At 38.0% G+C, this 25132-nt stretch overlaps 1 pseudogene; it reads right to left on the bottom strand.

Moving 5' to 3' along the window:
* On the bottom strand, nt 1–8653 carry LOC129048861 (tripartite motif-containing protein 43B-like; annotated as a pseudogene).
* Between the last annotated feature and the right edge of the window lie 16479 nt (nt 8654–25132).

The raw sequence follows: 25132 nt of genomic DNA, 5'->3' as shown, positions 1-25132 counted from the left end.
CTATCTCTGATTCTGTGAGTGCAAAGCAAAGCAAAGCAAAGCAAAGCAAAGCAAAGTTGTAAGAGGGTAAGGGAAAGAACCAGAGAGGCTACAGATGAGAAAAGTGTTGGCCACATTAACAAAGCTTACCATGCCACATTCATAATCTAGAAACACCTGCATCTGGCCTAGAGGCCTTTCTGTATACTGAGATAGTAGTGGGGAAGTGGTCTTGAGATGACACCAGTAGCCTTCTTGACACAAAAAAGTAGAAAAATTTTCTTGGACTTAACCAGCATGTCATTTCTCATTGTCCAAGAATCGCTGCAAAATCCAACAGCCCAGTTCCAACACTGCCCAACATCCACCTCTCAGTAATATCTTCCAAAAGTGAATGGCAGCGCTCGCCATCAAGAAAACACTTAGATTTTGTTGGAGTTGGGGCAATGTTGAGATCATCAGAACCAGAGAGTAGCTGTCTCAGAACTTCAAACAAGTGGAATGTACCAAGTGGTTCTTGTATTATCCCAGGAATTACGCACTACAGGAATAAGAAAACAGTCACATGAAAACATAGTGTTACAAACTTCTAATGAATGTGGGCTTTACATAGTGTCTACGTATGCCAGGTTAACCCTGGAAATATGGGTCAGGACAGCAGGAACATAAAAGAAGAAATACGTCCTTAGATTGAACCGTTGTGCTATTCTTCCTTATCGAGGAGTCCTTACAGACTCCCAGAGCCCAGTCCCAAGAGCTGTCCACATCCAGCTCCCAGTAGTGTTTGCCAGAGGAGAAGACCCAGGCTCCCCATGCAGCAAAATAGTCAGATCTGTGAGAATGCAAAGATTCACATCTAAACATCAAACTTCTCACATCCTCAAACAGCCTGATATTGTAATTGGTTACTTCCCAAGTGAAGGAAATTTCCACTGTAGAAAAAAGAGAATGTTCCAGTGAAAAGCAGTTTATAAATTCTTATGTTCAGATAAGAAAGAGATTCTCACTAGAAAACACAGGTCAAGATTAGAAACAAACTTCTGTCTGGAAAAAATGTTGGAATCAAAGGGTGTTAGGATATCTGCACAAGTAAATGCCTAAACTTCAATGATCACAATTTCTATAAACTCAAAAAGTATAAAGGGGAGGAAGGTCATGTCTCTGTCTAGTTAGCGACCTTTCATAACAACTGAAAAACTGGAAGCTCTTGCACTGCGGCCAAGTCCACAGCAATAAAATTAACCTTCATTGTCTCTTCTCTGTCAGGGCAGAGCAGGAGGCTTGGGACAGGAGATGAGGTGGGGAGCCATTCTTAGACCCAAAGAAAAATGCACATGTACCCTAAAATCTAAAGTATAATAATAAAAAAAGTTATCGCTTTGCCAGAAATATTATAATCTGCCACTTAAACTAGTCAATTCATACTTAGTGAGAAAATCTGAATCTGCCTTCTGAAAAGTGCAGCTTCCTTGCAAGAATTATCTGACTTCTGTGCCAGATTCAGGCACAGACATCTTTTATCTGCTGGATTTATCATGATCTATCCTGGAGTTCTATCTAAGGCCTCATCAACCAACAAATCACGTTCCTACTGTTCACAGATTCTCAGTTTTTGCATTGTTATATAAGTTACTCGTGTATGCTTTAGTTGATTAAAATGCACATGATTAAAATTATAAATGCTATGAAACTTCACCTGAAATGTATTCAAAAAAACACTGTCACTCAAATCAGTCATTAACTGCACTGAATTTGAAGTTGAAATGTCCTGAAATAATACAGTTCTGTATACTTCATATAATAGTTGTATACATGAAATTTTATCACAGTTGAACCATACATGAATTGTTCTACACCTTAAAGAGCCCTTCTGCATGTTTTGCTTTTCTAAGAAATTTGTTATATGGCTGATTCCACCATCTTTTATTGAGTTTTGTCTGTTTGATGATAGTGAAACTATAAATATAAATACCTATTCACAGACTATTTTCTTCTAGATGAAAGATCATTACACTGGGAAAGCTGCCCATAGAAAACCAGAATTGAAGGCATTGCATGTGGATCCCACCAAGAGGGTGACACTCACCTAGAAAGCGGTTGGACCTATCCACCAGTCCAGTGATGGGCCCTGTAGTGAGCTCTGGAGTCACAGGCTGCGGCATGTGCTGCAGCATGGACTCACTCTTGCAAAGGAAGTAGGTTGAGTTGGTTAAGTTTCTGACGTCTGTGTTTAAGAAATAGATTCCAACAGAAAATGCTTCATTCAAACCCACTTCTGATATTGTAATGTACCTCCACAATCCTAGGATGGGTTTGTGGATCTTTTTTTTCTTTTTTTTAATTTCATCTAATTTGTTTTAAAATTTATTCTCTACTCACAAGAAGCATAAATAAAGGTTTCACTCTTATATAAAGACCTGACAATACATACAATGGTCCTCTGCTGATTTGGAAGCAAAGACAGTTTTCTACGACAGTCTGTCCTTTATAACGTATAACTGTTGTGGGAAAAAAGAAAATCCATTTCTTAGTGTAATTATTTTTCTTATTTGAGGTTTCTTTTCCATGATGACCCAACCATAAGTTTGGGAACTTTGCTTCTGAGGCCCATTCTCTGATGAGAAAGTTCAGTCCCAACTGGGGAAAGTACCTGAGTCCCAGCCTTTTCAGCCTAACATTATACCTAATATCTAGAGTGAGAAATCAGGCTGAGCGCGGTGGTGCGCGCCTGCAATCCCAGCCACTCGGGGGACTGAGGCAGGAGAATCGCCTGAACCCAGGTGTGAGAGACTGCAGTGAACAGAGATCATGGGTCACTCCAGCCTGGGCAACAGAGAGAGACCCCGCCCCCCCCAAAAAAAATAAATAAATAAAAATCTAACATCCAAGTATCCACCTTGGGTTGCGGGAAGAGTTAATCTTATACATTTACAAAAAAATGTAACTATATAATGTGAAACACCATAAAGTCAGATGGCACTGCATGAGGCATTTTTGCTTCTTTTTCTTAAGGAAAAAGAGTTACACGGAAAATTCTCTCATCCTCCCCCCTCTGCCCCCAACTCTTCTATGTCCAAAGTTTTTTTTATTATTTTTCTGAGAGGGAGTCTCTCTCTGTCGCCCAGGCTGGAGTGCAGTGGTGCAATCTCGGTTCACTGCAACCTCCGCCCCCCGGGTTCAAGCATTTCTCCTGCCTCAGCCTCCCGAGTAGCCGGGATTACAGGCATGCACCACCACGCTCGGCTAATTTTCTATTTTTAGTAGAGATGGGGTTTCTCCATGTTGGTCAGGCTGGTCTCAAACTCCCAACCTCAGGTGATTCGCCTGCCTTGGCCTCCCAAAGTGCTGGAACTACAGGCGTGAACCACAGCACCCGGCCTAGGTTTTTGTTTAAAATTGGGCCTTTGTTCCTATTCAGTAAATCTATGTCACAGGATGAGCCAGGATTTAAATATACAAATATAAATTTTTAGTATCCTTCACGTCAAATTAGAAACACATATTTGGAATTTACTGCTTCAGTCTCAACTGTGCTTATCATGGTAGTGGCTGAAACTGGAAGACATTTTTTTTAAACCCTGAAGTCATCCATACTTGCTACTTCTTTAGTCTTCTTGCTTGGAATGAAAAGTATTCACAAATACCACCACCTAAGCATCTGTTTCAAATGAAACTCAGCCTTCAGCTTGCAAAATGATGCCTTTATAATTAAGCAAACAGCAGAAGACCCATGCGAGTTGCTTCTTTCTTCCTGGAGATGTTAGCAGGATAACTAGAATCCTAGGAGCTCCTCTGTGTTGAATTTGAAAGGCAGAACAAAAAGAAAAGTGGCCTTTTCCATTCCAAATCATGGAGGTAATGTGTAGAGAAGTGATAGCCACATTTCAAGAATAGGGAAAGTAACTGGGTAAAAGAAGGAGGACTACCCGCTCTAGGAGAAAACATAGAGACACTTGCCAAGTCCTGAGTTCAGAATTTTGTTTTTGAGATGAATATAAAAGCACCTAAAGGTCAAGGAAAATTTTCTTCCTGTGATAAGGAACACAAAGCCTGTTTGGTGGTCTCTTCGCACAGACGCGCGTGACACTTTGCTTTAGTATAGATGACCACTCCCCTCTGTAAGGTAAGGAGGAAGAATGTTCGGTTAGTTCCTTTCCTCTGGCTGATCTCTTTTTTTTTTCTTCTCCTCGCACGGTCCAACAGATGCACTCGGCCTCCCGGGGGCTGCCCGCCCCCGGCCGAGAGGCCAGTTTACAGCGGCACGCCTTACTCCGCCATCTTCACAACTTCGGGTCTGTGGCTCTTAGGGAATATTTCTAACTCTTCACTCTGCTTTTCTAACGTACTGCCGCTGAAAGATAAATGCCTCTCTCCCTATCTGCCACCAAATAGTTGATCTCTAATTATGATTCTGAATCCTTAAAAGAGGCAATTGTATTCTAGCAACTTCTGCATTGAACTCTTCAAAACATAACCCCCTGAGTCACTTGGAAAAGTAAGAAAAGGTTAATGTCTGGTAGAAGGCATAGGTAACATTCAACATACAACACAAACACACGAGTACACACACAATCACACTGACACATTATGGTGTTAGTAAATTATGTTTTCACTTTGTTGGAAGCAGCTTGATGTTTTTCATAGCATGCCTTGTGCTCCAGCTTGCATTGATGGCCAATAACATACCTTGCCACCGTGTCTCCCAAATCCTGTAGAGAGAGAGAGAGAAAAAAAATGACTTCTTTAGAAAGTTGTTATTCTTGTTGGGTGAGGTGGCTCACACCTGTAATCCCAGCACTTTGGGAGGCCAAGGTGGGTGGATCACCTGAGGTCAGGAGTTCCAGACTAGCCTGGACAACATGGCAAAAACCCATCTCTACTAAAACTCTACTAAAACTACAAAAAAATTAGCTATGTGTGGTGGTGCATACCTTTATTCCCAGATACTAAAGAGGCTGGGGTAGGAGAATTGCTTCAACCAGGGAGATACAAGTTGCAGTGAGCTGAGATTGGGCCACTGGACTTCTGCCTGGATGACAGAAGAAGACTCCGTCTCAAAACAAACAAACAAACAAAGAAACAAAGTTGCTATTCTGCCAATCTGCTCTTTAGGTTTTGAAAACTTTAGAATTACCACATACTGTCACTGCGACAGTTTTAAAATGTATTCTCATCTCTAACACTTACACCTGTAAGACCTATTAACATAATCTATTTGTGATAAATTCAGGACCCTAAATTTGGGTGAGAGAGAAAGGTGTGAGTAGTGACTGTGCATTGCTGCAGCTGTCTACAACGTGGTCTTTTTCAGGCCTAGTCCCCAAAGGGTAATGTGGCTCAAATCAAGAGCATTTCAAAACTAGGACTTCCCAAAAGGAGGAAGAAGGAAATGTTAGTTTTTCCCTAATTTCTTTGTATTATCTAATGGAAACAAAAATAGAATTTTCACATGAAATTTTTTCTTCCAGGGTTTGAATGAAATGTGCTGGAGGAGGAAGCTTGTGGTAGAAAATGTTCTATGGAATCTCGTTGCACAATTCCATAAAGCTTTCTCTCCATGATTAGGTTAGGAGTTATAGTTTATCTCTATAGCCAGTGGGAATGACTCTCACCATCAATGCAGGAGATGAAGAAATAATATCTTTGATACCCAATGGAAGGCAAAGATGTAAAGGTCAGCTAATACAAAGTGTCTCAAGGGACACCCTCAGTTCTCACCTGGAGCAGCTCCACATCTGGTTTATGACACATTTCCATTAGTCCCTGATACATTTCTTTCGAGTGTTTACCCTTTTGATCCATGTTGATCCAACTTCTCTGGATTTGCTGAAAAATCTCTTGGTATTCCTTGTTCAGTCTCTCTAAATGTTGTTTTTCTTCTTTCTGGAACTGGATGTAGCTTCCTATACTCATTCCCGATCATCTGTGACCGTAAAACCACGTCACTCTCTAGGGACATGGATTTTGTAGGCTAAATGCTCAGGTCTACTTCCACATCACAGAACCCACAAATTCCTCCTCCTCTTTCCTTCTTTTATTTTCCATCCTTTACAAACAGGATGATGAGTTAAGCAAGACCTTCCTTCAAAATTTATGTAATTCATCAATTCCTGAACACCTGCAAAAAAGCCCTTTAGATTTAAATGTTTAAATATATGTCCTCTTAAATCTGAGATACCATTAGAAAACAACTAAAACTTATGATTGATTGTTAAATTGTCATCAATAATATATATAATCTTTGATCCTCAATTAGTTTGTAGTCTCAAACCTTTGTACTTCACAGCCTAAACAATCACTCTAAGTAGGGACGTTGTTAGTATATTATAATGAGGATCAGAAGCCATCACGCAAAAAGGATCTTAGTAAAAAATTTAACCCCCATCTCTCAAACCGACTACCTCTTTTCTGTCTCCTATCTTTCTTGCCTCAAAAACCACAGGCTCTGTATTGCCCTGCCATTCTAAGAACATGAATCTCCATTCCGTTGTGTTTCTCCTCTCAATATTGACATATTTATTCTCTCACTCCCGCAGTCATTTGTTGTCCCTTCTCCTCAGCTTTTCATCGTGTTACATTTTCTCCTACTTGAGCTGGCACCATCTGGGTCCTTTGCTATCAGATTTCACTGGCACAGGCACATTTCTTAAATTACTGTTCCCACCTGCCTTTTTGCCCCTGGACGACATCATATTCACCATTAAATGCCTTTATTTCTCAATTATATACTATTTAATCAATATTACATAATTCATTTATACAGAAATCTCTGCCTGAAATACTTATTAATTTTAAGCATACACTTGTCCTTCAGAATTTAGATTTATTTTTTACTTATCTGAAAAGCATTTACAGAAAACCTGAACAATCATTATATTGAACAGTCTGGTTGTTTTCCAGCCTATGAATAAACACATGACAAAATCTGGCATATGAGAATTTCAACTCAAGTTGCTAATATAAATGTTGTCAGCATGCCTGTCTCAAGCTGGTCGTGAGGACCCACGGTCTCATACTTACCCTCCAGAGGAAGGCTGTTCTCTCCTCATTTAGATTTCTCTGATTTTCTTGAATCTTTTTCCACAAAATCCTCATTTGCTTTAAGAGCTTCTCCTGCAAAAGAATTACGAGGTTTAACAACAGAAAGCCGAACACCATAGATTCCACACTCTGAATAGTATACGCAGGCAAGGGATATAATATATAAATACATTAGACAGGGGAAAAAAACACATTTTTTTATGATGCTCTCTTGTGCATTTCTTTTTCATTTATTTATTTATTTATTATTATTATACTTTAGGTTTTAGGGTACATGTGCACAATGTGCAGGTTAGTTACAAATGTATACATGTGGCATGCTGGTGCACTGCACCCACTAACTCGTCATCTAGCATAGGTATATCTCCCAATGCTATCCCTCCCCCCTCCCCCCACCCCACAACAGTCCCCAGAGTGTGATGTTCCCCTTCCTGTGTCCATGTGTTCTCATTGTTCAATTCCCACCTATGAGTGAGAATATGTGGTGTTTGGTTTTTTGTTCTTGTGATAGTTTACTGAGAATGATGATTTCCAATTTCATCCATGTCCCTACAAAGGACATGAACTCATCATTTTTTATGGCTGCATAGTATTCCATGGTGTATATCATGCTGCTATAAAGACACATGCATACATATGTGTATTGTGGCATTATTCACAATAGCAAAGACTTGGAACCAACCAAAATGTCCAACAATGATAGACTGGATTAAGAAACACAAATTTTTGACTGCTCATCCTTAATTGATATTTTTCAGTTTGAGGTTTCAGAATGTAGAACAGTTTAGGGAACTGAAGAGTGAAGATTTCCTATAATCTGGCTAATGTTCAGTGGAACATCCTGCTTCAGAACCCACTATGCTAGCCCCCAGATTTTGTAGTGTGCTATCCCCATACTCGTTTGTCCAGTAATATTAAATATATTTCCAAAATATGTTTCTTTGTACTTGTAGTTTTGGTAGCTTTTCAATGCCTTTAGCATTGAACAGTAGAGTCAATAATAATGACATTTACTTAATCACGCTCTGTTTCGGTCCAAGCTCCAGGAAGGAAGGTGGAGTTGCATATTTTATTCAGAATTTCATCATTGCTACCTAGAACAGCACCTGGCACTCAGTAAAGAATGGAGTAATCACCATGATGATTCTCATTGTCCTTTTAATCTCTTTATCTCTGCCTCCCTCCAGCTTTCAGGTGATCGCAGAGCTATCTCTTACCCATTGTTCCCCAGCTGCCTCTTCAATGGGATAGTGTTTGTGAGCCCTGTGCTCCTGAGGGTTGGAGCACAGCAAACAGAGCAGACTGTTGTCCATGTCACAGAACATCTTCTTTGTTTTCCTGTGGTCCCGCATATTTGTTTCTCAGAGCTCAGGAATTGCCAGAGACTGGCTTTTCTCGAGATGGTCACTAAATTCTTCAGAAGAATATTGGTTTTGAAGTCCTTGTTCTGAGATGGTTCCCTGCATGCAGGGCAGTTGGTAGGACTTCGGGCTTCTTCCCAGGAAAGGCAGAGACAGGGCCTATAGAAGCTGTGCCCACAGCAGATGGTGACAGGGTCTACCAGGTAGTTCAGGCAGATGACACAGGTGAGTTCCTTCTGGAAGGCATGTGAGAAGTCTGAGTCCATTTTCCTAAGGAAAGAACACCACAAGAATTTAATCTTCTACCCTGGAGAGACAAAGATCCAAGCAAAGTTTGAATCAGGTTGTGATTGAATAATCCTTTTTTTCTAGAGAAGAATAGGCTTTAATTTGCAATGACAGAGATAGGAAAAATGGAAAACCAAGGCACTAAGAGATATGGACCTCTGTAGGAAAACGTGACTGTTCTCCAATCAACACATGGCCAGCTTTCCAAACTCTATTTTCTTGCATAGAAGAATGTCAGATTTTTTGAGGTTTTAGTGTCCACCAAATTGCTTGGGCTTCAAGGGTTTCATCAACCTGTAAACTCAAGGGTTGAGTTTTGAATGGTCTGAAAATCAGTAACACTCTTAATTGCCAGTGATTGGTTTAGAGAAGGCAAGCTAACTAAGCTCTTCTACTCTCACTTTTTTATTTAACTGTAACAACCATCCATCGTGACTTTTCCAGAAGGACCCTGCTTGAAAATGTTAGAGCAGAACTCATATTTAGACCGAAATCAGAAAAAGCTAGCCTTTACTCTCCAAGGTAAAACAGACAAATTGAGGTAAAGGCTCTCCAAGGTAAAACAAACAATCATTGTTTTTCTAGGCTGCTATGTTAATTCAATCAATAAAAACTTTCTGGCATGTTTACTATTCCTGGACTGTCTGTTAATTTGGGGATATACTGGTTAATATTACAACATCCTTAAAAGACAGGTAATTAAAACCACAAAAAGATTGATAAACTGTAGGGGAGTACACAAAGGATAGAAATATTTTCTAAGCTCTTTGGAAGCATTAACATTACTCTTTCACACAGTCAGAAAAATAGTATTATGCAATTATAATAGGCACTATACAGTAAGTCAGAGCTTCAAATGTATGATTTGAAAAAAAAAAAAGAAAGAAGAAAGAAAACCTAGGCCAGGCAAGGTGGCTCAAGCCTGTAATCCCAGTATTTTGGGAGGCCAAGTCAGGCAGGGTTTTTTGAGCTCAGGAGTTCCAGACTGGCGACATGGCAAAATGTCTAGGTCGGCCTACCTCTATAAATATATATGTACGTATAATAGCCAAACATGATGGCCCATGCCTGTAGTCCCAGCTACTTTGGGAGATGAGGCTGAAGGATTGCTTGATGTGGGAAGCAGAGGCAATAATGGGTCTTATTTCTACTGCTACACTCCAGCCTGGGTGGCCCTGTCTAAAGCAAACAAAAAAACAAAGAAATGAAAAACCTAAATCCTGGTTTCTACACTGTATAAATATATGATCCCTCTATTTCTGATATTTCTGCATGATTGCCTGTGAGACTTTTCTGCAGAAATACTCATTTCTTGCTTTCTTTGACAGACTGAGGTCTGTGAAGAGACTTTTACCATTTTTTAGAAAAAAATGTTTCCCGAAATCATTCAAGGCACTCTTTACCTATATATAGCCATACATTGTAACATAGGCACATTACCACTAGTACAGTAGAATGTAACACATTTATACACATAAATTACAATACCCTTAAGCCATTTATAGAATCTACAGAGATTAAAAAATTACTAGATATTTGGAAAGTATTGCAAAATGCTTACAATATATACAAATAACTAAGAAATACATTAAGTAAAAAATTAATCATAACCTTAATTTGAGGAACATGTAGCAAGACAGGTGACAGAATGTTAATTTGTAAATAGGTTAAGTAAATGGAGCTTGTAAACCTATGGATTATAGTTAGAATAATTTTAAAAAAGAAATGGAGCCGTTTTTAAAACTCAGAAAATGAGATCATTTCATCTAAAAAAAAATCCAAGTTTGCAGATAAATTAAAGTCCCCAAATTGTGTTTGTTTTGGTTTGTAACCTAATAGTAGCTCCTACTCTGGAAATTGTGTACTTACCTCAGAAAAATATCTATGTTCTCACCAAAGCCTACTGTCAAATAGGATGAATTCATTTCAGGGATCAGAGCCTCACGGTGCAGTGCTGGTAGCTTTTGGAAGTCTCCAAGGCCAGTTGCAAAGCCACTCTGTGGGTTCTGGAGAAGAATGAGCTTGGCTCTTGAAGTGTACTTATATAAATCTCTGAAGACCAACCCCTTTCTTTCAATTGACTGCATTTCAGGGGGCATAGGGGGTTGTTAACATCGATGATGATTAAGTCTTTTCAAAACAGAAGTTTTTTTTTTTGGAGGGAGTCTTGCTCTATTGACTTGCCTAGGCTGGAGTGCAGTGAAGTGATCTCAGCTCACTGCAACCTCTGCCTCCCAGGTTCAAGCAATTCTCCTGCCTCAGCCTCCCAAGTAGCTGGGATTACAGGTGCCCACTGCCATGGCTGGCTAATTTTTTATTTTTATTTTTTTGCATTTTTAGTAGAGTTTTTAGTAAAGTGCTGGGATTACAGGCATGAGCCATCATCCCCAGGTGATTCATTTTTATTGTAATCTAAGAATTTAATCTAGGAACACTGTTGGCCTCCACTCCAGAAGGGACATTTCTCCTGCTCCTCATGCTCCAGATGAAACCTTCCAAGGGCCTCTCAGCAACCACAGGATGTAGGATTCCCTCCTATATTACCTGGCATTGCTCACCCCAGCTCAAGGGGTAAAGGAGGGAAAGCCTAGAAAGCTCCATCTCAGGGACCACCCTGGGCCAAGGTAGTGTAGGACATGTTGCTCTCAGGTAAATTGAAATGTATTTCTACTTGACAAAGTAATGATGGCAGGGCTTCATCTGAATGCATTTATTCTACCACTCATGGAGAGGAGTGTCATGCCATGTTAGACACATGAGAACATTCTCTGCCTAGTTACCAGTGGCTCCAGCTCTTCATGCAGTTATGGAAACCCATGCTGCAGATTGTGGAGAAGCAGCTCAGACCTCATGCAGACAAGAATTCTTCGAGAACCACCTTGGCTATAAAAGACTCTCAGGCCCAGCAACAGTCTGAGCTGGATGAGAGATAGAGCAAAGCTTCCAGGAGCAGCAGAAGCTGTAAGGGAAGGAAAAGGGAAGGAAGAAATCCTAGACTTCAGGATATCCCCTTTATATCTGTGAGAATCTCAGCACCCACAGGGCCACCCTTCCTTTATCTGACTCCTCTTGGATCCAGGAGCTTTCCTGGGTTAAGCCATCATGGATAGGACAGGAGATGCCATTTGGCTCTAGGAGCAGAGGAGAGAAACTCAGCAGGAAGAGTGTCTCTATGGGAGGAAAATTCAGGTGAGCACGTTTGTAGGGTCACAGGGCTGGAAATGGGTAGAGTCTAGTGTACACGTTTAGAAGCCACAGTTCCCCCAGATCTTCTGATTCTAACAAGTACACAGAGCCAATCAAATGAAGGAGGGGCAGGTCAAGGGAATTCAGGGACAAGGGGAATGAAGGATGATTAGTTGCAGGAGGATGCTGTTGAGGTCAATAGGCAGACATTCTCCTCTCCTCTTATACTGAGAAACAAGTAATGAAGCTTAAAAGTGTTGCTTGTGCTCTGTGCCAAAGGCAGCAGAGCACTTGTCTCTGGTTTCCATATACACTTGACATATTTACTTTTAGTATTCCCAGTAAGGTTTTCCTTCATTTCACACGGAATAACACTCACCTACCATGCTTAAATTGCCGTACATATTATGAGACTTTACTGATCATAAATAAGTTACTCTCAACCTTGAGGTCTGGCTTCAATTTTCTGTATTCTCATTCCTTCTCCTTTATATCAGAAGCTTCATAATAGACAATGGGGGCAAATATGATGTGGAGAAATAATCAGTTTAGATTGAGATATTTTTAATGTAGTTATCTCTTCCTAAAAAGCTAGGAAAAAGCTGAAATACATGAAATAGCCACCTGCCTTAGTTTCTAGCCTCCTTTAGGTATCTGCCCAAATATATTCTATACTATGTCTTTTCTGACCATGATATTATAAATTCAATTTTGGGCTGGGCACAGTGGCTCACGCCTGTAATCCCAGCACTTTGGGAGGCTGAGTCAGGTGGATCACGAGGTCAGGAGATGGAGACCATCCTGGCTAACACAGTGAAACCCGTCTCTACTAATAATACAAAACAAATTAGCCTGGCGTGGTGGCGGCTGCCTGTAGTCCTAGCTACTCAGGAGGCTGAGGCAGGAGAATGGCGTGAACCCAGGAAGTGGAGCTTGCAGTGAGCTGAGATTGCACCACTGCACTCCAGCTTGGGAGACAGAGCGAGACTCTGTCTCAAAAACAAAACAAAAATCAATTTTGCCTATGATACTTTCTTCATTTTCATTTCCTGCTGTATTTTTCTCTAAAGCACTTATCACAATGCGTCACTCTATCAATTATTTTTTTTTCAAAACAGGTTCTTGCTCTGTCATCCAGGCTTAAGCATGGTGCAATTCCAGCTCACTGCAGCCTTGACTTCCCAGATTCAAGCAATCCTCTCTTCTAAGCCAGTGTCTGAGAATACAGGAACATGCCACAACCCCAGCTAATTTTGTTTATCTTTTCTTAGAGATGGGCTCTCACCTTGTTCCTGAGGCTGGTCTTGAACTGCTAAGCAGAAGTGATCCTCCTGCTTCAGAATCCTGAAGTGCTGGTATTACAGGCCAGAGCCACTGTGCCAGCTTCACTTTTTCAATGTTGTATTTTGACTCGTTGACTTGTGTTTCTCACCCTGCAACCTCATTCGCTCTTTAGGTGCAAGAAAATCTGTCGCATTTGTTCATTTCTGCATTGGCTTAGAATGCTTATTAAGACACAGTAGGCACTTGATATTTTGAAGAAAAAAAGTATTGTAATTTATATCTTTAAGGATATCACCTTTAAAGAATCAAGATGACTTATAATATAAATAATTAAGCTGATGATATCTCTCTCTTTCACACAGAGCCAATTTCTTTCTTAGTGTTTGGGAGTGTCTTTAATATTATTTGTTTTTACTTTTCCATCAGGAAATCTTTACTTCTTTCAGAATATATATGTAATTTCATTTCATCTCTTCTCTTCATAGGATTCATTTTATGTTGGAATCAGTAAATGATCAATACAGATTCTTCAGCCATACATCTAGGCCCCATCTTGAACTACCCTATGCTACCTTTTCTGCTACATCTCTAAGCACTGCCTCTCTCATCATATATGTGTTAATCACATATGTGAACTATGTGGAAATCCAATAGTACAATGGTTTATCTAGTGTACAGTTTCCAGCACCCCCCGCCCCAGTTTACCTGCCTGAAATTCCAAGAAATTTTCTATTAATTTTTTTATGTAATGTAGTTTAATTTTATTTAGAAAATTAAAGAATATAGTTTTAAAGCTTTTGACCTATATATACTGTTGACCCTTGAATAACAATTGTTGGAGCTATGTGAGTCACTTATAATTGAAGTTTCTTTTGCTTCTGCTACCCCTGAGACAGCAAGAACAACCTCTCCTCTTTCTCCTCCTTCTCTGATTACTCAACATGAAAATGATGAGGATGAAAACCCTTATAATGATCCACTTCCACTAATTATATTTAGCATTCCATTAATGAATATTAAATATATTTTTCTTTTGATTTTCTTAATACCATTTATTTCCTTTAGATAACTTTACTGTAAAAATACAGTATACATATAACATATAAAATATACGTTAATCAACCATGAATATTATCATTAAGGCCTCTAGTCAACAGTAGGCTATTGATAGCTAAGTTTTGAGGAAGTCAAATGTTATATGCTGATTTCTGACTACATGGGGTATCGGCACCCCAACCACCTTGGTGTTCAAGGGTCAACTCTAAGTTTATTAAATATCATTCAAATATTCTGAGAATCTCTTTGTGAACAAAGACTTTATCTTTCTGCGAAACCCTGTTTATCTCATGCAGTAATTATTGCATTTCACAGTGATAGTGAATTTTATCATGCTTATTGGTATTTTATAACATTTCCCAGGAAACAAAATTTTTTTAGCTGAATATTTTGATATTAGCAAGAAATCCTAATAAAAAGTTTGCTCCCATGTTGACATGATTAGATGGAACCCTTTTGCTATTGTTCTGCTGCTCACAGTAGCATAACAATTGACAGCTTTGTTGCACCCATTGTTCTGTCTGGTACACTGAAGCATATGCTCTCCATGGATTTCTGATAATATTGTGAATTATATTAATCTTTTTGAAAGTAATAGCTCTATATTGCTAAAGTGTCAAAGAACTCTCACAAAGTTCTATATTTTGTCACAGTATTTTCATTTCTTGAATTATTTCTTAAGAAAAAGTCTCAAATTTGGAAAAGAAAGACTGCTTTGAAAAAGACTTGAGTTCTAAAATGATAATAGCAAGTATTTCAAAATAACCTCTTGCCTAAGAGAAGAGAAATTACTCAAGAAGTCAATATTCCCCACTGATAACACTTTATAATCATTAGAATCGATGATTAGAGTCAGGTGCGGTCACTCATGCCTGTAATTCCAGCAATTTGGGTGGGTGAGGCAAAACTCCTGAGGTCAGGAGTTTGAAACCAGTCTGGCTAATATGGTGAAATCCCATCTCTACTAAAAAACAAGAAAAACAGAAAAACACACACACAAACAAAAACTAGCCAGGCGTTGTGGCAGACACCTGTAATCCCAGCTACTCAGGAGACTGAGGCAGGAGAATTGCTTGAGCCCAGGAGGTAGCCAGCCAGGATGACAGAGCAAGATTCGGTCTCAAAAAAAAAAAAAATTATTAGAGATACAATATAAGAAGATATTTACAACAAAATATGAAGGAGGCAGAAAGAATATAAAGTTGTAAATATAATTTGATTAATTTTATTCAACAAATATAGGAAAATCTTAAAGGGAATTTATCAGTTAATATAAGCATTGCATTATCTTCAGAGGAATATTGGGAGAATTGTTTCCTTATTGTTAACAATTCTTTCCAATTTTTTTCATGTGGATAAAAAGTCAACAATGAGAATGAAAATGTAAGCAGATTCCGTGAAGCTCATTTTCTATCTTTGAAAGAAAAATGATGTTTTCTCTCCCTGACAAAATGCCTCATCATTTGAATTATGGTTTGTTAAGGACACACAGCTTTTTCTTCCTTGAGTATTTCTATATTTGTTTCATTTTCTCCAAATGATAGTAAAGATCCAGTCTGGGCAGCGGGGCAGAGGCGCTCCTCACTTCCCAGACGGGGTGGCTGGGCCTAGGCGCTCCTCACATCTCAGAAGGGGCAGCCGGGCAGAGAAGCTCCTCCCATCCCAGAGGATGGGCGGCCAGGCATAGAGGCTCCTCAATTCCTAGATGGGGTGGCGGTCGGGCAGAGGCTGTAATCTTAGCACTTTGGGAGGCCAAGGCAGGAGGCTGGGAGGTGGAGGTTGTAACGAGCCGAGATAATGTCACTGCACTCCAGCCTGGGCAACATTGAGCATTGAGTGAGCAAGACTCCGTCTGCAATCCCAGCACCTTGGGAGGCCAAGGCGGGCAGATCACTTGAGGCCAGGAGCTGGAGACCAGCCCGGTCAACACAGCGAAACCCCATATCCATCAAAAATACAAAAACCAGTCAGGCACGTGTCTGCAATCCCAGGCACTCGGCAGGCCAAGCCAGGAATATCACAGGAGCCCGAGGCAGGGAGGTTGCAGCGAGCTGAGATCACGGCAGTACAGTCCAGCCTCCGCAACAGAGGGAGACCCAAGAAAGTAGAGGGAGACTAAAGAAGAAGGGGGTAGGGGGAGGGGAAGGGAGAAGGGGGAGGGGAGGGGGAAGGGGAGGGGGAGGGGGAAGGGGAGGGGAGGGAGAGAGGGAGGGGGAGAGGGAGGAAGAGGGGGAGGGAGAGCCCAGTCTGTGTCTCTATATGATGTTTACAATTCCTGAAACAACTAAGCAGTGCATTCCACGTAATAATAGTAATTTCTCACTAAGTAAATTAAGTTGAATATTGAATTTCTCAACCAAAACTTTGAAATCTAAGGAAGAGACATGTCTTCATCCTGCTTTTCTTGTATGATTTCTTTCCCCTGTATCAAAGGATACAGGGTGTTAACACAGGATACAGAGAAAGAGAAGTGTGCGAGTGTGTGTGTGTGTGTGTCTTTGTGCATTTACATGTGTGTAGCTACATCAATTTTTGTATTTCTAGCAATGGATTGTGAATTTGATTCAGAAACCCATAGCATTTTATTGAAAGTATGTTTTATTTGATTGTCTCATCTGTTTATGAGAGCTGCTAACAGATAGTCTGTGTTTCATTTACTATACACTATTTCAAAATCTGAGTTCATGGTGCTAAATCCATAAATGTTGAATAGAGCTGACATCCAAATTATGGAGGTTGTAGTTATTCCTATTTTTCCTTTGTCAACAGGGTGCAGTTGAAATAACAATATAGACCTCCCATTTCATTCTAAAACTATCTAGTGTGAGTTTAGGTAAGTTATTTAACTCCTGATCCTTTATTATCTCATCTATGAAATGGGGCTACTAGCCTGCCCAACTTGCAGAATTGCTCTGAAGATTAAAAATCATGTATTGTGTAAACATTCAAAACCGTAATTGGCTCATAGGAGGTGATCAGCCAGATCTAAATGCCAACTGTTAGTAAAACTAAATTATAAAAATAAGAGCTAAATGAATGAATATAATAATTAATGCTTTTGTAAGGTAATGATGGTTTCTCGTTAGTTAATTACATTGTGACAGAAGCGGTACATTGAATTCGGTGACTCATTGTTCATCTACTCAGAGCTTGTTGATACACTTTCAATTCGACTGAATCATTCTTATTGCAATAGCAACCCCGTCACTCCTTTTGGAATGTAAGTTCTGTGAAAGCAGGGAGTGTTTGATTCATAGCAGGCATCCAGATAGTGTAGAAAGACTGAAATAAGCACCATGTTTTGTGTTCCTAATAGGTTTAGCTTTAAAAATTAGAATATTGCTAGTTATCACTTGGTAAATATTTATAATTTGTCAGGCATCTTACTAAACATTACTAGATTATTTTAATTTAATATTAATATTATTTCTGTGAGTAGATTACTAGGAGACCTAAGGGGAAGAAAGTCTTGCCTATATTTGTATACCTGGGTTTATCAGTTAGTTATCATCGATGTAAATAAAAATCACTATCATTTTTCCCATTGGCACATGCAGCTGTTTATGTGCTTTCATAAGCTTTAGCAGAATAGTATTTTATAAGATTTAATAATATGGTAGCTATGTATTTTATTGTTCTTAATTTGCATATTATAGGAATTTAAAATATACATTTCATACTTGAAGAACACTGATTTGAATTGCACAGGTCTACTTAAGCACAATTTTTTAAAAAAATATAGTCAGCCCTTTCTCTCTGTAGATTTCACATCAGCAAGCAAAGATAGGTAGAAAATACAGTGTTATTCACTGTAATCGCAAGTACTTTGGAAGCTGAGAAAGGAGAATTGCTTAAGCCCAGGAGTTTGAGGCTGTGGTGAGGTTTCATCAAGCCACTGCACTCCACCCTGGCAAAAGAGCGCAATTCCATGTCTTAAGAAAACATAATAAAATACATTACTGAAGGAAAGAACCCCATGTATATAGAGGGCCGACTTTTTATTTTTAAAGATGGTAAACTTTATTTGGCCAAATTATTTTTTTCAAACTTATCTTTTTAAATATTAGTATTGCATACAGAAAATGATTTTGTTAGAAATATCACAAAGTAGGAAGGACATAAATCCAGAAAAAAGGTTTTTAAGTGAGTAAATTTATTTCTATGGAACAAACCTCAAGAATTATTTTTCCTTTAGCTTTGATATGTTAGAACTTTTTTCACAGACTGATACTCATTACATGAGCTTGACTCTGAGAACCTCAGATGTGGCCAATAAAGAACTATTGAAAAACCTAAAGTAAGAGAATTATGAATGTTTTTCCAAAAAACAAAACAAAATAAAGCAAAACTGTTATGTTCCATTGGGACTCTTAGCCATGTTTTTCAGAAATATTTTGTTTTCTATTATTGCCTACTTCATTGTCTTAACAATATGAAGACCAGGATGTCAAAGGGCATTAAGCATGTGGTGAGTTATATTATGGCCAGTTAACCCAAGGGAGATCAGATGTGGCTTCAGATTCCGCACAGGCAGCTACCTTTCCTCACTGAGGCAGAGCAAGGTAATCCAGACAGTCTTTTCAGACTCTGAGAATGCCGTATTTACATTATTCAGAAAATCACTTGAAAAGATGAAATATTAATTTATACTAAAATCTGGATTATTATTCTGATAAATCAATTTGATTTGTTTAGTGGTTTTTTTCACATTCAGCTTGTTAATTCCACAGAAGAGGGGTCCTACTTTCCATGTATACGTGTCCTTTCTGCAGGACTTGAGTATGCACAAATTTTGATATCTATCAGTGTCCTGGAACCAGTCCCCAGAGCTGACTGATTAAGTTCAGTTTTGTTCTGAAATTTTTATTTTGTGTATAGAAATACATTTTACGGAAGTTATAATTATATTCATGTTATTTGTCATTCCAATATTATTGAGAATTATGAATAATCAACCAATGTTTCTGCAATGAACATTTATTGATCCTTAGGGTTATGAGATAGAAGTTTTTATAGGTAGGAAAAGAAAAAATGATTCCCTGTTATAATTTCACTTTTTCCTTTTTTTTTTTTGTACTGTGGAAAACTATCATAGTTGATTTCTTGCAAGCCAATAGAAAATTTCAAGATATATGTAGTAAATGATACATATAATATTCTCTCATACGACGTAATATAATTTTTGCATATCTTTATTTTCAGTATCTTTTTGTTTCTTATTTTAAAATAATGTTCATTTTAGAAACTGTAAAGATCAAGAAAGCCACGGCAGAAAATAAATATCTGCCTAATTCCATCAGAAAAATATAAAATCATGGTTATATTCTTGTGGGTGTAATTCTAGCCCCTTTCCTATTTTAAATATATTTTTGTTTACATATACACAAAACCCAGTAAATCTCTCTATATGTAGGGTATATAATAAACACATACTTATTTGTTCTTTTTCATATTTTTAATATTTAGAGGTTTTTTTATTCCTAAATCTTGACTATTGCCAAACATTGACTATCCCCAGGTTGATCTTATATGTATTGAAAGGGTTTAGGTCATTGGACAGCCAGAAATGGCTCCATCTTTCTGTCCAGGGATTATCAAAGTGTCTGGCTTGGGAGTAAGAGCATGTTTTAAACAGTTCGATTGGTTGGCCAATGGCAGCATATTTTTAACTTACCCATCGCCCCAGCTTATTTTGTTGTTGTTCTTAAGAGACGGGTTCTCACACTGGCTCCCAAGCTGGAGTTCAGTATGCAATCTTAGCTCACTGCAGCCTCAAACTCCTGGGCTTGATCAATCTTTCCACCTCAGCCTCCAAAATCGCTAGGACTACATTCACATGCCACAATGCCCAGCTAATATTTGTACTTTTATTTGTCGAGACAGGGTGTCCCTACGTTGCCCAAGATGGTCTCAAACTCCTGGCCTCAAGCAATTCTCCCACTTAAGCCTCCCAAATTTATGGAATTACAGTAATGAGCCACTGCTCCTGGCCTTATTTATCACTTCAGAGTTTGTCCTTCCTTTCTAGGTCTATGACATGAAATGACTTTGCCCGTTCTATAAAACATTCGTCTATCATGGTCATATGAAGCATTACAAAATTGTTTTTGATGTTTCTTCATGTTTTATGTTAAGTATTCTAACATGGTAGTGTGGCTTTTTTAAAAAGGACAAAAAAAACCACAATAGATGGTTGACTAATCACAAACAGGACTTTAACGATCACAGTTGTGCTATCATTTATTATGACATATTAAAAAAGCAGCACTTACTTGTAATGTGCCTTGAGACAAATCATTTAGCAACTTGATTTCTCAGACCTCAGTTTCCTCCTCTTGGAAATACTAATATCAGCTGTGTGTAGTCTATCTTGAAGAATTAGAAAAATTGTGAGTAAATACTTTATTACCAAGCATGATTGCTATGGTTACTTTATCGTTGTTACTGTTGTAGCATCGAACCACTTACCACTTTAGGTTATTTGTTCGAAGTCAAATATTATTAATTAATACATATTTCAAAAACTAGTCTTTTCCATTTTATTTATTTATTTATTTTTTAAAGGATGGAGCCTTGCTTTGTAGCCCAGCCTGGATTGCAGTGGTGTGGCACGATCTCAGCTCACTGTGACCTCTGCCTGCCCGGTTCAAACAATTCTCCTGCCTCAGCCTCCTGAGTACCTGGGACAACAGACATGTGCCACCATGCACAGCGAATTTTTTGTATTTTTAGTAGAGACTGGGTTTCACCATGCTTTCCAGGCTAGTCTCGAACTCCTAACGTCGTGATCCGCCAAACTTGGCCTCCCAAAATGCTGGGGTTACAGGCTTGAGCCACCACGCCTGGCCATACTAGTCTTTAGAGTTGATTGAATGTGGAAGTTTAGTTGACAAGTGGCTGGTTCAAATTGTTAAATTAGAAATATTCGATGTTAGAATTGTAGAGTGCCCTTGTGTTTCTCTTCCATATCATTTGGGCAACTAGTAAACAGTATACTGTTTTATCAACAGGTATGTCATCTATGCTCCAAGCAGCCACAGCAAGTATTCAGGGGAGTCATTTCCAGGAATTTCTAACTCTCTGTTTGATATTGAAAGGAAAGTGGACCCATGCAAGGCTAAGGGAGAAGTGAAGAGAAAGCTTTGTTGCAGCCTTCACTGTGCAGGCAGCTTCAGAGGCTTTGAAACAAGTAGCCTAAGAGGATTCCTTAGAGAACCCATATTGAATTTGTGTGGTATGTCACTCAGAAAGAATGACGTTGGGTATATTGATGTATTTTAAAATTAGTATATTAGAAATAAAGATGGATAGTATAGACAGTTATGTGAGTGTTCATATATTTGTCTGTGTATATATTTTTTCTTTTATTTTCTCATTGTGGATTAAAAATAAAAAATCAAAATTTATAATTATGCAAGTTTATTCTGAAGTGAAAGAATCAAAGTCAGTATTAAATCCAAGGAGAATGGACAAATATCGTAAAACTCTCATCTGGCATTTTCGGGGAATCAAGTCTAATGTGTTCATGTCACTTCACACATGGGAAATCATCAGTTTGTCATAGAGCACACTGCGGAATATGCGCAACTGCTCCAAGCCAGAGGTCTCACACCCTGTCTGGCCTCCCAAGGCTGAGAGGATCACTATCTCAGCACACTAGTTGGGACACTGATTAAATTACACTGTTAGTATATGTAATTACTCTATAGCATAAGAAATCATTATTTTTTATTAAAATATTTTATTTATGTAAAAACTATAATATAACACAGAAGTATAGAGAAAAACAGTAATGAATATTTGTGAACCTGCTAGCCATATTAAGAAAGTAACATTTCCAACATCTTTTGTTCCCCATGCACTAGTGACAGTTGTACTTTTTCACTTTCTTGAATGTTGTGTTTATCTTTATTTCCTCTGTTATTCTTTATAACTTTATCACACATGGCTATATTATTTACATGTTTTGTGGTTTGGCTTTATGTAGTTTTGAACTTTTTTAAATAAAATCATACCCTGTATAGTTTTATGGTATTTGATTTTTTTCCACTGGTCTTTAAGTGTTCAGATAGATAGATAGGTAAGTAGATAGATAGATAGATGGATAGCATTTATTCAAATGAAAGGAAGATTCAGGGTCCGTCAAGACAGAGAAAACATATAATAATGTGAATAGGGAAAGTTAATATAAAGAATGATTAATTATGACAGCATTTGAGCAAGGAAATATTGCCTAGTAGAATGTAAGGAGAAGTCTAAATAATACGTGATGAGCACATATAAGGAATTGCCGTTGTTTCCAGGGTGAAGTTGGAGTAGCCAATGAAGAGTCCCCTCACCCCTTGGCCTCACTGAATGTTAAGAAGTCGCTGTGCTGTTGCGTTTGAAAAACTTGCTTTAAATCCACACTTCAGAGCTCCCCGGAAACTTGGCTTCTGGGCCACTTGTAAAGCTGTTTACGAAGAAATGTCATGCCAGACAGGCTCCACTGCAAATTTGGCAAAGGGCAGTATCAGGAGAAGCTCATGGCTGCTGAGTTCTCCTGGCCACCATGAACTTCAGGAAGTGGGTGCTACAGCAGCTGCCTGAACTACACAATCTGGGCATTGGTGTATCCCTGTATGCCCTCTGGGCCAGACACTGGAGGTGTCATTTCCAAAGCAGATTGGAAGCGCTTTTTTGGAATTTCTCTCCAATGCTTTGTCCTCACAAAGACTGACATCTTAACACGTGGCAAAGAGAAAAATATTTAAAGGGTCCAGATCTATTTATGTAAACAATCAAGAGTGAGTTTGTAGTGAAAAACCCAAAGTTTGATAAATGGTGCATAATAAAATATATTTGTTCATTTTCTGCTGTTGTACATTTGGAATGATTTTTGTATTTTGATTTTGTGAATCAAACACCACATGTTCTCACTTATAAGTGGGAGCTGAACAATGAGAACACATGTACACAGGGAGGGGAACATCACACACTGGGGCCTGTCGAGGGTAGGGGGCCAGGGGAGGGATATCACTGGGATAGCTACCTAATGTAGATGACAGGTTCATAGGTGCATCAAACCACCATGGCACGTGTTTACCTATGTAACCAACCTGAACATTCTGCACTTGTACCCCAGAACTTAAAGTATAATAATAAAAAAAGTTTTATGTCTCAATGTTGATGTTAAATTTTCATAAATTAAATTATATATATATATGCATTTGAAAAATTAGGCAAAACATCAAATTCGTTTATTTCAAACTTCTTATTTTATACGTTAAAATTTTTTATATATATATATAAATTCTCTTCTGCATGAAAAATGCTTATAGTTTCTTTCCTTGATTTCAAAGCTTCCTGTATCTTATCCTGGTTAATTTTTAAGTTTCCTAACCATTACCTTCCAAAACATTATTCAATATTCTAACTTCTAGTATCAATTAATGGAATTCACAATTTATCTAAATAAATCACTGTAATATAACATTTGTGTGTTTCAATTCTTTTCTTAAACTTCTCTTTGAGATTCATTAATTTATTGCATTTTGGTGTTATCTCTGCTTTGTAAAATTCTTTTGTACGATGAGATCACAATTTATTTAGCAATTCTACTGTTGATGAATATTTATTTTGTTTCCAATTTGGAGCTACTATAAAAATTTTTGCAATGATCAACAGTGTGTTTATCTTGAAATACACATAGGCAGTCTGTGGAATGTATTTTAGAATCAGAATATCTAGCCCATAAGGAATGCTCATAGTCAGTTCGCCAAAAAGTATTTCAGTTTACATCCCCCCAGCCATGAATAACTTTCATTGATTCTTTATCTTTCACAACATGCAATATTATGTGTCTTTAAATTTTGCTAATTTTTATGGAGGCCTGTAGTTCAACTTATGGATTAATTTTTATTATTCTGAGGGCTAATAAAAGTAATTGCTTTTTCATATTTGTCCAGATATTTATGCCTCCAATTTTATGAAGTGCTTGTTCAAATATTTTCCCAATTTTATGTTGGGTTCATTTTCTTTTATTTATTACAATCATTAATCACATATATTGTATTTTATTGCATATATGTTGGGATAAATATTTTTCTCCACTCTTGGTTTGCATTTTGATTCTTGGATGGTATATTTTGAAACACAGAAGTCATCATTTTTGATATAAACTAACTAAATTTTTCTTCTTAATTCTTACTTTTTTGTCCTGGTTAGGAAATCTTTCTGTGTGAGAATATTTTATTGTGTTCCCTTCACCTTCAGAACATGAATCCATGTGGAAATGCCTGTGTATTGTTTGAGGTAAGGGTCAGTATTCAGTTATGTCCATTTGAATATTTAATTGATCCAACATTGTCCTGATCCCCTTGTAAATTTCACTGTAGAACAGCACTCTAATAATGCATGAGCATTTGTATATAAGATGAGATTTACAAAGATAAGCACAGCATAGGAGGTCAAATAAGATTACCTCAAAGTATAGGTTCACAAATAAAACACATGGATAAGTATAATACTGTTAGATGAAGAGAAAGAAAATATTTCCAGGTTACCACTGAGTCTTTTTACTCCAAGTTTTTTCATGAAGCCCAAGATCTCTACTTTCTTCCATTGATTTTAACTTCTTTTAGACAACTCTGTCATCTATTATTTCACTTTGTGACATTCAGAAATAATTAAAAACCAGAAAATATATTCTATGCCATACAACTTGGGTAACCATTTTCCAAAAATGATTAAAAAAGGAACCAATACACATGGTTTTCGTGTTTTCACCATATTTAATAGAAACACTATAAATGAGTTTTGATGACATTAGAATGCAACTAAAGACATCAAATATAACTTATTTGTCCTGTTTGATGAGGTGCAAAAAAGAGGGCTTTCTGGGATAAACAGTTTCCCAGAGCATATAGACTTTTCTCTCATTTCTGACTTTTCTCTTG

Source organism: Pongo abelii, chromosome 9 (genome assembly GCF_028885655.2).
Source record: "Pongo abelii isolate AG06213 chromosome 9, NHGRI_mPonAbe1-v2.0_pri, whole genome shotgun sequence".
Classification (NCBI taxonomy): Eukaryota; Metazoa; Chordata; class Mammalia; order Primates; family Hominidae; genus Pongo; species Pongo abelii.
This window is presented reverse-complemented; position numbering and strand designations above follow the sequence as displayed.